The following is a 12,395-nucleotide window of genomic DNA, read 5'->3' as shown; positions in this document are numbered from 1 at the left end:
GGCCGAGAGAGGTAGTAGAAACATAGATTGACTACAAGTCAAAAAAAATTAAAATGTGCTCCCAAATATTGTTAACTTCATTTAAAACAGGCGTATTTAGATCTGTCTGTCACCACCATTTGTCCTTATGTCTAGATGGTAAAACAAATAAGATCCAATCAATTTAATATCTTCTTAAGTATTTTGAGTAAAAACCTGAAGATTAGAATATGTAAAACCCTTTTATCCAAGTATTCTTCATTCTGTATCCTCCTAAAACTGTCCCTGAAATAAGTATTGGGGTGTAGGTAGTTATTCCAGAGTCATCCCAGGAAGCATAAGTAAGGTTGCATGAATCAAAAAAGTAAAAATTTATCAATATGTGTTTATTAATGTGCACTCCATTGCAGTGGAGCACAGATCTACTGCTGCCCCTCGGCAGACTTGGTAATGTACACTTCAATATAAACAGACTGAGCATCAGGGACTGCAATGTTAACTTCTAGCATTCAGATGATTTGTCCATTCTATACCTTCATGTGACTTCCACTTTCTCATTAAAGCAGGGTAGCCCAGAGTGTGTTAAATATCGTATTACACTTGATTGCCTTGCCCATTTTTAGTAAGTTCCACAGGCACTAGAGAGGGTGCTCAGGCAGAGAGATAGAAAGGCAAGGAGATTATCAATAAAGCACTCTTACATTTCTATGACTTCCTTGTCTTAGTTACAGGTGAACTTAGAGATGAGTTGAGATTGCTAGGCAGATTCTCAACATTCTAGTAAAACTATAATCATGCAGCTCTTCTTTCTAATTCAAAATTCAGTTGTTTTTATGCTTCAAAGCTGTATTTTAATTACAGAAGAAAGTAAGGTGGTTTTCACAAATATTTCAGAGACACAAAAATGCAGAAGAATTTCAGTATTTCAAGTCTTCTATTTTTATTTTTGGTTCTCTTATCAGCTAATTTTGTTTGACTAATATGTGTGTAACTACACAAAATCCAGAATAGAAATAAATAAAATAAAATGACTGTGCTAAAATGAATAGGTTATTTTATGTTTCTTCTCAACTAATCTAAACTAATAAGGATTAGTGTTCAATTATAATACATGCAAAATAGTTAAATTACAACAAATTCACAATTTTTATTTAACATCTATCATGAGAAATCTTAGCCTTTGGATATAGTATCTGTGATACTGTTTCATACTTGATGTTTTATCTTAACTGTAATATGAGGATGTTCCATAAGCAACTTTGAAAATGCACTTGAACTTGGAAGGGATACATCCATAGAGAGTGTATCTCATATCTAGTGTTTGTGTCTGAAACTAGAGAGAGAGTTAATTAAGTTTTGTGCTACATATTTGTTCTGGAGAAATTGTTCTGGTTCCTTGAAAGAGTCAAGCAAATGAGAAAATTTAAAAATGGATAATCATCAATTGTAAACTCTAACGTCAACTTTTTATATGCTCAGCATACCTCGATACAGTGATTTAAGAAAAAAGAAATGGAAAAACTGGCAACAGTCACAGAAACAGGAAAGACGTAAGGGAGACAATGATGGAAGGAAATGAGATTAACTTACGCCCTGGAATTCTTAGACATTTAAAGACAATGAAGCTGTTATGGTGAAGATGCCTAAAATAATAGACCTGGAGAAGAATGACTGGCAACAAGGACTTTCTTTCCTACATTCGTCCCTTTTTGAGAAAATGGGGACACCTTTCCATATGGAAAGTTTCCTTAAACTAGACTATTGTGACAGCCTAAGTTCCTAAGAAGTTGTTGGAAATCTATATTGCTCAGTGCTTTGAAGTTTGTAACATGTGCCTAATTAGAACTAAGTGAAGCAGAAATTATTAAACAATAAAGTTATCCTTAAATTACCAAAGACTGGATAGAGGTTCTTAGACTGAGAAAAGGGGTGAGTTCATGACTAAGATTAAAGTACAGGTAAAAAAAACAGGGTTTGAAGCAGATATGGAAAATAATTTTTTTTAGTTTATTTTATGGAAAATAAACTTCAGTATAAAACCTGAAGTTGTTTATAGAACAGGGTATGCTTTTCTATCAGTCACTCCACTTTGGGTGTCAGTATTAGGACAGAATAACTCAGCACCTTGATTGTTCAATTAAAATCCTCCAGATATTGGGAGTAACCATACACACACAAATTTGTCAAATATATCAAAACATGAAATAAGGCAACAAACAGTTGAAAAATAACCATCATATTGTTGAACACACTGAACTTAATAGACTTATTAAACTAGACCAGAGAGACACAGGCACATATAAGAAGAAGTGCTTCAGATTACATCCAATTATATATATATATATATATATATGACATTAATTGCATATATACATTCATTATATATTTATATTTTACATATTATACATAACTAGTTGTGAATAATACATAGTACAAAATGAATATGCAAATACATAATACAAAATTACATAAATAAGAACATAAAATATAATTTTTATAGCCTTCAGTTAAAGAATTTTGTTTTGTGACATAGTTTCCTGAGCCAATTTTATACACTCTAATAAACATGTATGTTTATATATGTTGTTACTCTGAGCTCAAATCAGAACTGGATTATGATGTGCTTACTATTGAACGAAAAATATTTTGAAAGAGTTGCTACCATCTAAATATTATAAAAGGCATACTGTCTTACCCAATGCTTCCTTAAAGCTGTTAACCTTGTTGATTTGACCTATTTAGCTTTTTTTGTATAGAAATATTTTTCTCATCCTGTGAGACCCTTGAATGACTTCATCAAAGTGGGAAACACTAACAAACAGTGAAGTTACTTGGTTGCGCCAATTCACTTTTATACTTACTAATTTATTATTAAACTAAGCTCACTTATTTTCAAGACAGTCAAAATAAATGATTTCTTAGGAATTTCTCTTGAGGCATCTTATAATCAAAAGTCCAACATCTAAAAAGAGCCAAGATGACCTCTTTCCATGGAACTCACTAGACTCGATCAGATGGCTGCACAATGGGTGACACACCCAAACCTTCATTAATTTTAAAGAGAACTCAGTGGGCCTTACAGAGTAAAAGGAAAGCTATGTGTGATGTAGATAATTCCATCTATTACAATATCCTGTAATTGACACTGGATTTGCAAACACTTCAAAAATAGATCTTAGCAACCAATAGCTACAGAACACTGAAGTCCTACTTGGTTTTTAAAGAACATTGTCTGCTGCATTACAATAAGTGGTTGATAATTCTGTTCTCTTTGAGAAAACAGTAACAAAATAATGTCAACTAAAATATGAAGACACCTTTGCATAACTATTTCCTGAAACTCCTTTTCTGTTTCTGTAGAACATGATTAAGAGCTTTAGTCAGTATTATGATGGATTAGCTGAATTCAGCAGACTTGTTCCTCCAACAGGCCACCCTCGAGCAGTTACATGAACTCAAATTTAAATCAATAGAAGGTTAAATTGTTTTCACTAGAGCTGTTTGCTCCAGAAATTGGATACTTATTACCTCAGGAGATTCCTAAACTATCTTATCTTAATGAGAGGCAAATACAGTTGATTGTCCTGTCAGTGACTGGATACTTGCCTTAAAATATATGCTTTTTGATTCTGGTATTCATTGAGTATTTGGAGAATTATAACTTGATAAGAAACTTGTATTGTTTTAACTCTAGAACCTAGGATGAACAGAGTATATATACACATAAATAAATTGAAAAATTATCTATCAGAGCCTCTATGTCATGTGGAATGTAGTCTATAACATTATAAGTCTCTTCCTTGTTACCTTACCACATTTGAAAAAGCTGTAACATATATAACTGGAGTAATTAACAGAAAAAATAATATACCATAACACCGGTACAAATTACAAGTTCAGTGATTAATGAAAGAAGGAAGAGTTCCTGTTTATTCAGATATGGAGGGAAAATCATAAACCAATAATAGTGCCTCAAGAAAGAATGTAAAAGACAAATAAGATGTAATTGGCACAAAAGAGTGAAAATGCAGCAGTGCTTCAAGGAGAAACAAGAGCAGAGACAACGAGGTACAATCAGTAAAAAGTGTGAAGGAAATATTAATTCAGAAAAGGAAAGAGTAAACCTGAAAGTTTTGTTACTAAATTAAATAATCTCAAAAGCCAGACAAAGTAACCATTCTATAATCCTAGGCATTGAAGAACTCTTTTACATTTCTTAGCAAAAAGTGATGCCAAAGAAAGGTTCATGTACATGTGGGTATACATATAGACATAGGCACTATGCACACATATGTGTACTTATGCATGAATAACACACACACTTGCCATATATGCATATTTACAATATATGATGATTTGTATTTGTATTTGTAATTTATATTTGCAATCGTATATACATATATACATACATGTATAGTATATGGACAGTATATATAATTATACAAAAAAAAGGAAAGAAGGAAGATCTTGGAAAAATCAACAAGTTGGAAAAGAGACTGAAGACAGAGAGACCAAATAAGAAGTTGTTATAGTAATTCAGTAAAGGGGATGATCAGATGGATCTAAACTAGAATTAGAACATTGGGAATGATTTCACAAACTGGCTTTTTAGCCTGTTTTGTTGAAATGAATACAGTATGTGAGAAAGATGAGTAAAGACAAAATATTTTTATGTTTATTTTTGTGGTTTCTTTTTACTGGAGGCATGAGTACTAATTTTTACATATTATTGGAAAAAGTATCATTTGAACAGAATATGATTTATTTTCCATCAAGTTGCAATTTGGCTGACATTGAAAGCCTATAACAATGTGGTCATCTCACTTACTATTCCATAAAAAGTGCCTAGAAACAATGAAAATTTTTCATTTCCTGTAGTAAAAGGTGATATTTGCAATTAAATATGTGCATATATATCATATATTTGACTTATAGATTTTAAATAATTTTGCATTCACATTAAGATACAAAATAATACAGAGAGTTCTCTGGTGTGCTTTATCTGCTTTCCTACAATGATAGCAGCTTATGTAATCATAGCACAATTATATGAAGCATGAAGCTTTCATTAGTATAATAATATTAACTAAACAATTCATATTATTTAGATTTTTACTAGTTTTAACCAGCATTCTTTTACTGTGCAGAATTTCATGGATTTTTATGACATGTATAGTGTTGTATAAACATCAACTCAATCAAGATATTGAACCTTTGCCACACTCCAACCGAGTCTTTCTTATTACATCTCTATAATCACATTTTCCCTCAACACTGCCCCTAGTGACAACTGATCTGTTCTTTATCACACAACATCACCATTTAAAGATCATTTCCATTTTTTTGGGACAGACACAGGTTTAGTGAAGCTGAGTTGAGACATTATAGTAGGAAATTTGGAAAGACAACATTTTTTGAGTCACACTAAAAACTCCAAACCAACAATGTAGAAATGATTATGTTTTTTCTTTTGGTTTACACATAGTCCTTAGTAAACATGGACAATGAGTACGTCTATCAATTGTGCCATAAACAGTAATCCTAGATTTTTGTTTTGACATATCTACCATATATAACTATAAGTTGGTATATATTCAATGAGGTATGTGTGTGTGTGTGTTTGTGTTTGGAAGTTTATCTTTTTGTAATTGAAACTGAAACACATAGCACACACTACACATGCTGTGGTAAATATTTTGAATGAATTTTTCTAAACTTCTTTCTATTCCATTAATTGGAGGGATTAAAAAGGTGAAGTATACATTTTTACAGTTACTTGTACCTAAATTTTTTTATATAATTTAGGTTAAAACAACAAAATACTTGTATGAGTAAGCAATTCAAAAACAGAAACAAATTCAAAAATTTTTCAATTCCTATTTCAGCTTATAAGAAAGACTTTAAGACAGGATGGTTTGCAGACAGTTGCTACAAAAACACCTATAGTAGTTATGTCAGGAAGATGGTGGACGCCTGAAACAAGCTTGGAGCTTGTGGCAGTTGTGCAGACTTAACCTGATTCACTTTACCATGTATTTTGTACTATGAATGTTGGAGATGAAAATTTAATATTTATAACTGACTTCTGAAAGATCTGTTCTATGGCCATTCTGTTAACTGCATGAGGAGAAAAAAAAATGCCAATTTCAGTAGGTCAACAAACCAAGGGTTTATATGTTTGGAAGAAAATGTAAACAAGATTTGTTCTGTATTAGTGACATTCTGGTACTTCTAGATTTGCAATAAATTTATGGCTTCTTATTTAAAAAAAAAAAAAAAGGAAGATGGTGGAAAAGGAGATTCAAGACCTTCACATATCCCCCATAACAGTACTGACTTTAATAACAAACTGTGGGAGAAAATGTCTTTATAGGAGACCAGAAGAGCAGTGGAGAGTTTTCTGCACCAAAGTGGAAGAAATAAAATCTCAAAGTAGACAAATTGAGTAGGGTAAGAAGAGCGATTTCCCTTTAAATGTGTCCTCCCCCACACAATCCTTCAGGCAGCACAATTTAATACCAAAAAAGACCTCTTTCAGGATATCTAGCAATGTATTTCAAGCTCTTAAAGAAAATCCCATCCAAACTAGAATACTCTACTTAGCAAGCCATCACTCATAAATGAAAGAGAAATAAAAATCTTCCATGAAAAAAAAACACTAAAGCATGCTATGACTTTTAAACCAGCACTGCAGAAGATACTCAAAGAAATTCTACACACAGAAGAGGAAGATAAAGGCAACCATGAAAATATGGAAAAAAACAAATCTCACAAGTCAAGTAGGTAAGCTGTTAATGATTCCTAAAAAAATTAATGAACTGGAAATCAAATTTTTCATTGTGCAATAAGAAATGTGGTAATAGAATCCAAAATATCCACTTCCAAAAAATTTTTGGAAAATTTATCTGTGCAAATGTCTTGAAGGCTGAGTAAGTAGAACTTTTATTATTTTATACTTTTCTCAGCTTTTTCTATGGCGACTAATGTGTTTGATTATTCTGTATTCAGTAAGGCATGTTGTACTGATATACATAGATGGGTATGGTTTTCTTTTCTTGTCCAAAACTGAAAAATTGTGTTTTAATCTAAGGACATTTAAATTTATGACCAAATATTGCATTGTCCTTTTCAATGTGTCTTCATTGAACTTAAAACCATTAGTTGTAATTTTTCTTCCCTTCTATATCCCTTTCAGAGTTCTCAACCCATGCATGAAACCATGTGACTAGCATCATTAAACACAGATTTTCATTACAACTTGTGCTTTGGAGGCACATAGGAGAGTTATAATCCTTTCAGGTACAGTTTTGTAATGCAGCAAGTAATGCTAGACACACTCACATACTGTTATCAAGAAATTGTATGTGCTGTAATGACAACATAGTGATACTGATAGGCAAATAATGTACTCCCATCAGTGAGCAAGTTATCTGTCCCTTAAAAGTTTTCTGATTTAACACATTTGTATTCACATGCTTTCTGTAAGAAGATATCTTTTGACAATGATTTGCTGTGTTTCAGTATTACCTGCCAGACAGAATAATCCTTCCTTGACAGTAATTTCCTTCTTGGTATTTCAACATTCCCTGATTTCATATTTCTTTCATCTATCATCATAACCCACATTGTTCCTTTAATTAGATTTTTCTCAAGTTTGAACAATATTGCAGATTGTTTCTCATGGAGGTTTTCTAATTATCACCATAATTCTTTTCCTACACCTTCCTATTAGATTTTGCAAAACGGAGGTGTTCTCAGATTGCTTTCTTTTTATCATGATTACAGTGTATGTGAATCTATAGTAGGCATTGGCGTTCACTGGCTCTCTTGCTATAGCAGGCTTAGCATGGACACTGCCAGTTAAACCATGATAATACACATCACTAGGACCGACTCCTACCAAAGTGTGATCACTCTTCCCATTTTAGTGTAGAATTAGATGCTAGGCAGGAGCTATAAATAACTTTTATTCTCCCATGGTTACTTTGGGTGAGTTGGATGTCTAACAATTTTTTCAATAGGTCTAAATTTCACATAAATATTTCCATTGGGAACCTTTCCTATTCTACCAAAGAGGAACATAATTAGGCAGCTGGAATCAGCTTTAAACATTTTATGCAATGTAAAGGAAAAAGAAAGGAAATTCTTGCATAACAGTTTTCACTTAAAACTCTGGGTGATAGCATAACTGATTTGCACATTGAAATGTAACGTTAGGTACAAGAAGAAAGCGTGAATCTTCCTATCTATTTCTTGCTAAATATAAACGAGGTTTTCAACTTAAGAAGGTCAAAATGACATTTACAAACGTGAATCGTATAAAAGTGTACTTCACCTTGACCCTCTCTATCTTGTAAATGATTTGTGTGTGCCAAAGACACCATTTAGAGGGCACAATATTTGGCTGATCCTGAGAGATAAAGCTAAATCTATTAAAACATTTGAGTTGTATGATGGAACATTATGACAATTAAATGGAATATCTATGCGACCTTGATAAATCACTCTCTGCTGTGTGTTCTGTAAGATCCTTCCCAATGCTAAATTTCTAGTGATTTAAGAAACTGCTTTTTGATATAAATTTCCAAAAACCACCGACATCAACGTCATCTGAGAAGTACTTGGAAATGTGAATTCTTATTCCCTACTTTTGTCAATTTGATCAGAATCTCTGGGGTTGGGTCAAGGTGCCTCCTCAAGTAATTCTTAGGAGCATTCAAGTTGAGATGCACTGCTGTAAGCCATTTGTGGTAATCTGATAATAAGTTGAAAACAGAAATACATAGGCCAACAAAAAGTTCTGGGAGAGGGGTTTCTCTCCACAGAAATGAAGATTGAATAAAGGTTATAATGCATTTTGGACCTGTTGAAATGATTCCATATATGGGAGGAGAATTTCAATGAAGGAGAATGATGCAGGGGGTGAATTCAAGTATGAAATATTTGATATAAGAAATTTTGTAAATGCCACAATGAAACCTCACCCAGCACAATAATAAAATAATTTTTTTAAAGAAGAAATATAGCTTGATCAAATCTAAACAAAGGTGGTTGCCCACTTTGTGATACTCTTTCTCTTTTCATTATAACAACAGTTGTTACCCTAAAGTGCAGTCTTCACTCTGACCCAAGAGGAACCAACAAGGCTGAAAAGAACACCAAAGAGAATCCTTACAAATAGGCTGCACTCACTTCATCCCTGTGAATTTTTCCCAACATGGTACTCTGGAGGCTAGTACCTCTGTTGTAAATCTGCTGCAGTTTTTTTTTTTTTTTTTTTTTGTCCCTGAATGCAAGAAAGTTCAATTTTCTTTATGACACCAAATCTCACACTGTGGACTATGCAACCTTGTTATGTCTCTGTCTCTACACAGGTCCTTACAAGGAAAATACCCTATTGTTATAATATTCACTTCTCTGTTACACAAGGAAAACTCATGATTCATTCAGGACTTTCCCTTGCCACTTATAATAGAAACTTTACTAGACTTGTGACCATATTAAAAAAAAAAAAAAGCAATGGATAAGGAAGGGAATAGGGAATTTATCAGGAAAGAAAAACAGGAGCCAAATAAAAAGACAATGTCTTCCAGAAGGAAATGGACTATAAAGGAAAGGTGATCAAATTATCAGTAAATATAATCAGCACACCTGGTACAAAGTAGAGACCCATACTCAAGCTCTCCAAAATAGCTTAACACTGTTTCTTATAAAACAGCTTCTGTAAACAATCTGTTCATACAATCAGTAATTGCAGAGTTTAATTTGTAGCTGAAAAAGAAATAATAAAACCAGAAATCTTTAAGGTGGTAGGAGTAACAATCAGTTCTATTATAAGCCCAAAATATACATAATTGAATGCATGGATGAATGAATTAATGAATGAGCTAATAAATGGAGTGAATGACAACATGTATAACTAAATTTTGCCAAATATAAAAGTAAGACAGTGTAAAGCATTCAGTTCAAACCACAGTACTGCCAAAAAAACAAGCAATACACCAGACTGAGACCTTTTCACATTATTAAAGGGAGATAATTTTTTTATTTTTTCAATTGATTCTTTAAATCAAAGGAGACTTGGAGAACGAGGATAGGTATAGGAATAGTTTCACAGTTCCAAATGGGAAGCTCAGGCTCCAGTATCACACTGCTGAATCCACATCTTTGCATGCTGCATTGATGCCTTAACTTCGGTAAGTCTGTACAGTACAGTTGTATTTGAGGCTTCAAATGTCCCCCAATGGCTCACATGTGAAAGTTTTAGTCCAAGCTTGGTGCTCTTGGGAGGCAGTAGAAGCCATCATGAAATGGAGACTAGTGGAATGTCTTAAGTCACCTGGCGTGTGCTCTTGGAGGGAGTTGTGGTATCAGGGCTTCTTCTCTTTCATTTCCCTGTCATGTGGTGAGCAGTTTTCCTCGGCCACATGCTACCTGCCAATACCATATGACACCCCACCAGAGGCCTGATTTTGCTCATTTGTACAGAGATAGACAGCTGATTAAAATTGGTACCAAGAACTGGGGCCTTTGTAGTTACTATTTGCTGGATGATGTGGAAAGGCAGTTGAAATTTATTCAACGATTAGAGGAATGAATTAGGGAAAGCCTAGAAGGCTATAAATTAAGCATACTAGGGGATTCTAAAGGGAATATGGAGGACCACAATGTTCATGTAAATAGGGAAAATTAAAATTCATGCTAGTAAATATTCTAATGGCCAAGAGGTAAGCAGTATTGATCTACTATCCTCTTCTTTTGTTTACAAGTTGAGATTTTCATCATAGTCCTAAAGTTAATGGTTCCACCTAATCATGGACTAGAACCTCTAGAATTATTAGCCAAATGAAATCTTTTCTCCTTATAAGCCGTTTCCCTGGTATTTGTTATAGTGATTGAAAACTGAGTAACACAAATGCAGACAAAAAATAAGTCCGTATCCCATGCATTGTTTTGTAGATTAAATAAACTAATTGATCTACTTAATTTGATGGAATACTTGACAATTATCATTTGATTGATTATTAACCCATTATTATGTTTTTGTTGTCATTATTACAGCCTTTATATTGCTACATAATTTTTGAATGGTATACTTGTTTGAGAGATGACAAACTCTCCATTTTCACTTTTCATCTAATTTTTCAATTCTGTTGACTTGAGATAAATGGTAAGAGTTAAGAAAAGAAGGCACCTAGGGCAGACCCTGTTGCACACATAAAAATAAGCAACAATTATGCAAGGAGTTGAAACTCTAGCAATGCTAGACTGTGACTTTGATAAATGAGCAAGTTAGTTTTATTCACCCCAGTAGTTAAGTTTATTTTCCTCTACTCAAAAAGAGTGAAAAGATAATTATGTTTTGGGTAAGAAAATGTTTTAGAAAATCGAAGTCATGATCAGTGAATAGAGTGTTCAGAGAAAGAGAAAATGCATATCACAAAGGGAAGTATAGAGGGCTCCTAGGATTACATGAAGTATAACTTCCAGACTAAGCAATCAAAGAAACAAGAAGGGAGACTTGGCAGAGTGGCTCACCCTATCTATTAAGGGTGAGACCCTGAGTTCAACTGCCAGTACTGCCAAAGAAAAAGAATGGAGGAATGGAGGAAGGAAAGAAGGGGAGGAAGGAAAGAACAAAGAAGGAATCAACAAAGAAAGTGGGAAAACAGGAAGGTAAAGAGAAAGGAAGGAGGGAAAGAAGGGAGAGAGAAAGCAAGGGCGAGAGGGAGGGAAAAGAAAAAATGCTGGTCTGAGCAGCAAATGGGGTTTTTAACATATATAGGAGAGAAGTAATGCCTCTATTAATATTTTTGATAAAAGATTTGTTATTTAAAGAAAATGTTCTATTAAATTCATATGTAAAGACTGATTTATTTCCCAAATAAAAGTACTTAGTACTTTGATGCAAAGGAATGACAGTATATAGCAGAAAGAATGAAACAAAGGCACATTAAGTGGTAGAAAAAGTTACCAGAAATTGAACAGAGGGAAAAAATGGGCTCTAGCCATCAGTTTTTAAAAGAAAAGTATTTTATCAGAAAGATATTTGAGATTATTAGCAGAATAGTGTGATATCCATGAAATACGAATAAAATTATAAACACGATCATGTGAAACTATTGGCCCATAATTCTATGGTATTCAATGTTTGAGTGGATTTATCCAGCCTTTCATAATTTTCAGTTATGTACATGATTTTTCAGTAAGGATTTTGTCCATGTAATTTTATAATTGTATAAGGTCAACCTTACCTGACAATTACAGGTAGCAGTCTCCTATCAAGAGTCTGTTGAAAGAATCTACTGGAAATATTTCTTAGATAACACTGCCTGACAAGGCTCATTTCTTGATGTTTTTCTACTATGTAAGATGCTCATCTTTATATCTGTTGACCATGATCAGTCTGTCATCTT

This window comes from Castor canadensis, chromosome 3 (assembly GCF_047511655.1).
Source record: "Castor canadensis chromosome 3, mCasCan1.hap1v2, whole genome shotgun sequence".
In the NCBI taxonomy this organism is placed as follows: domain Eukaryota; kingdom Metazoa; phylum Chordata; class Mammalia; order Rodentia; family Castoridae; genus Castor; species Castor canadensis.
The sequence above is the reverse complement of the archived record's forward strand: the minus strand, read 5'-3'. Positions refer to the sequence as shown.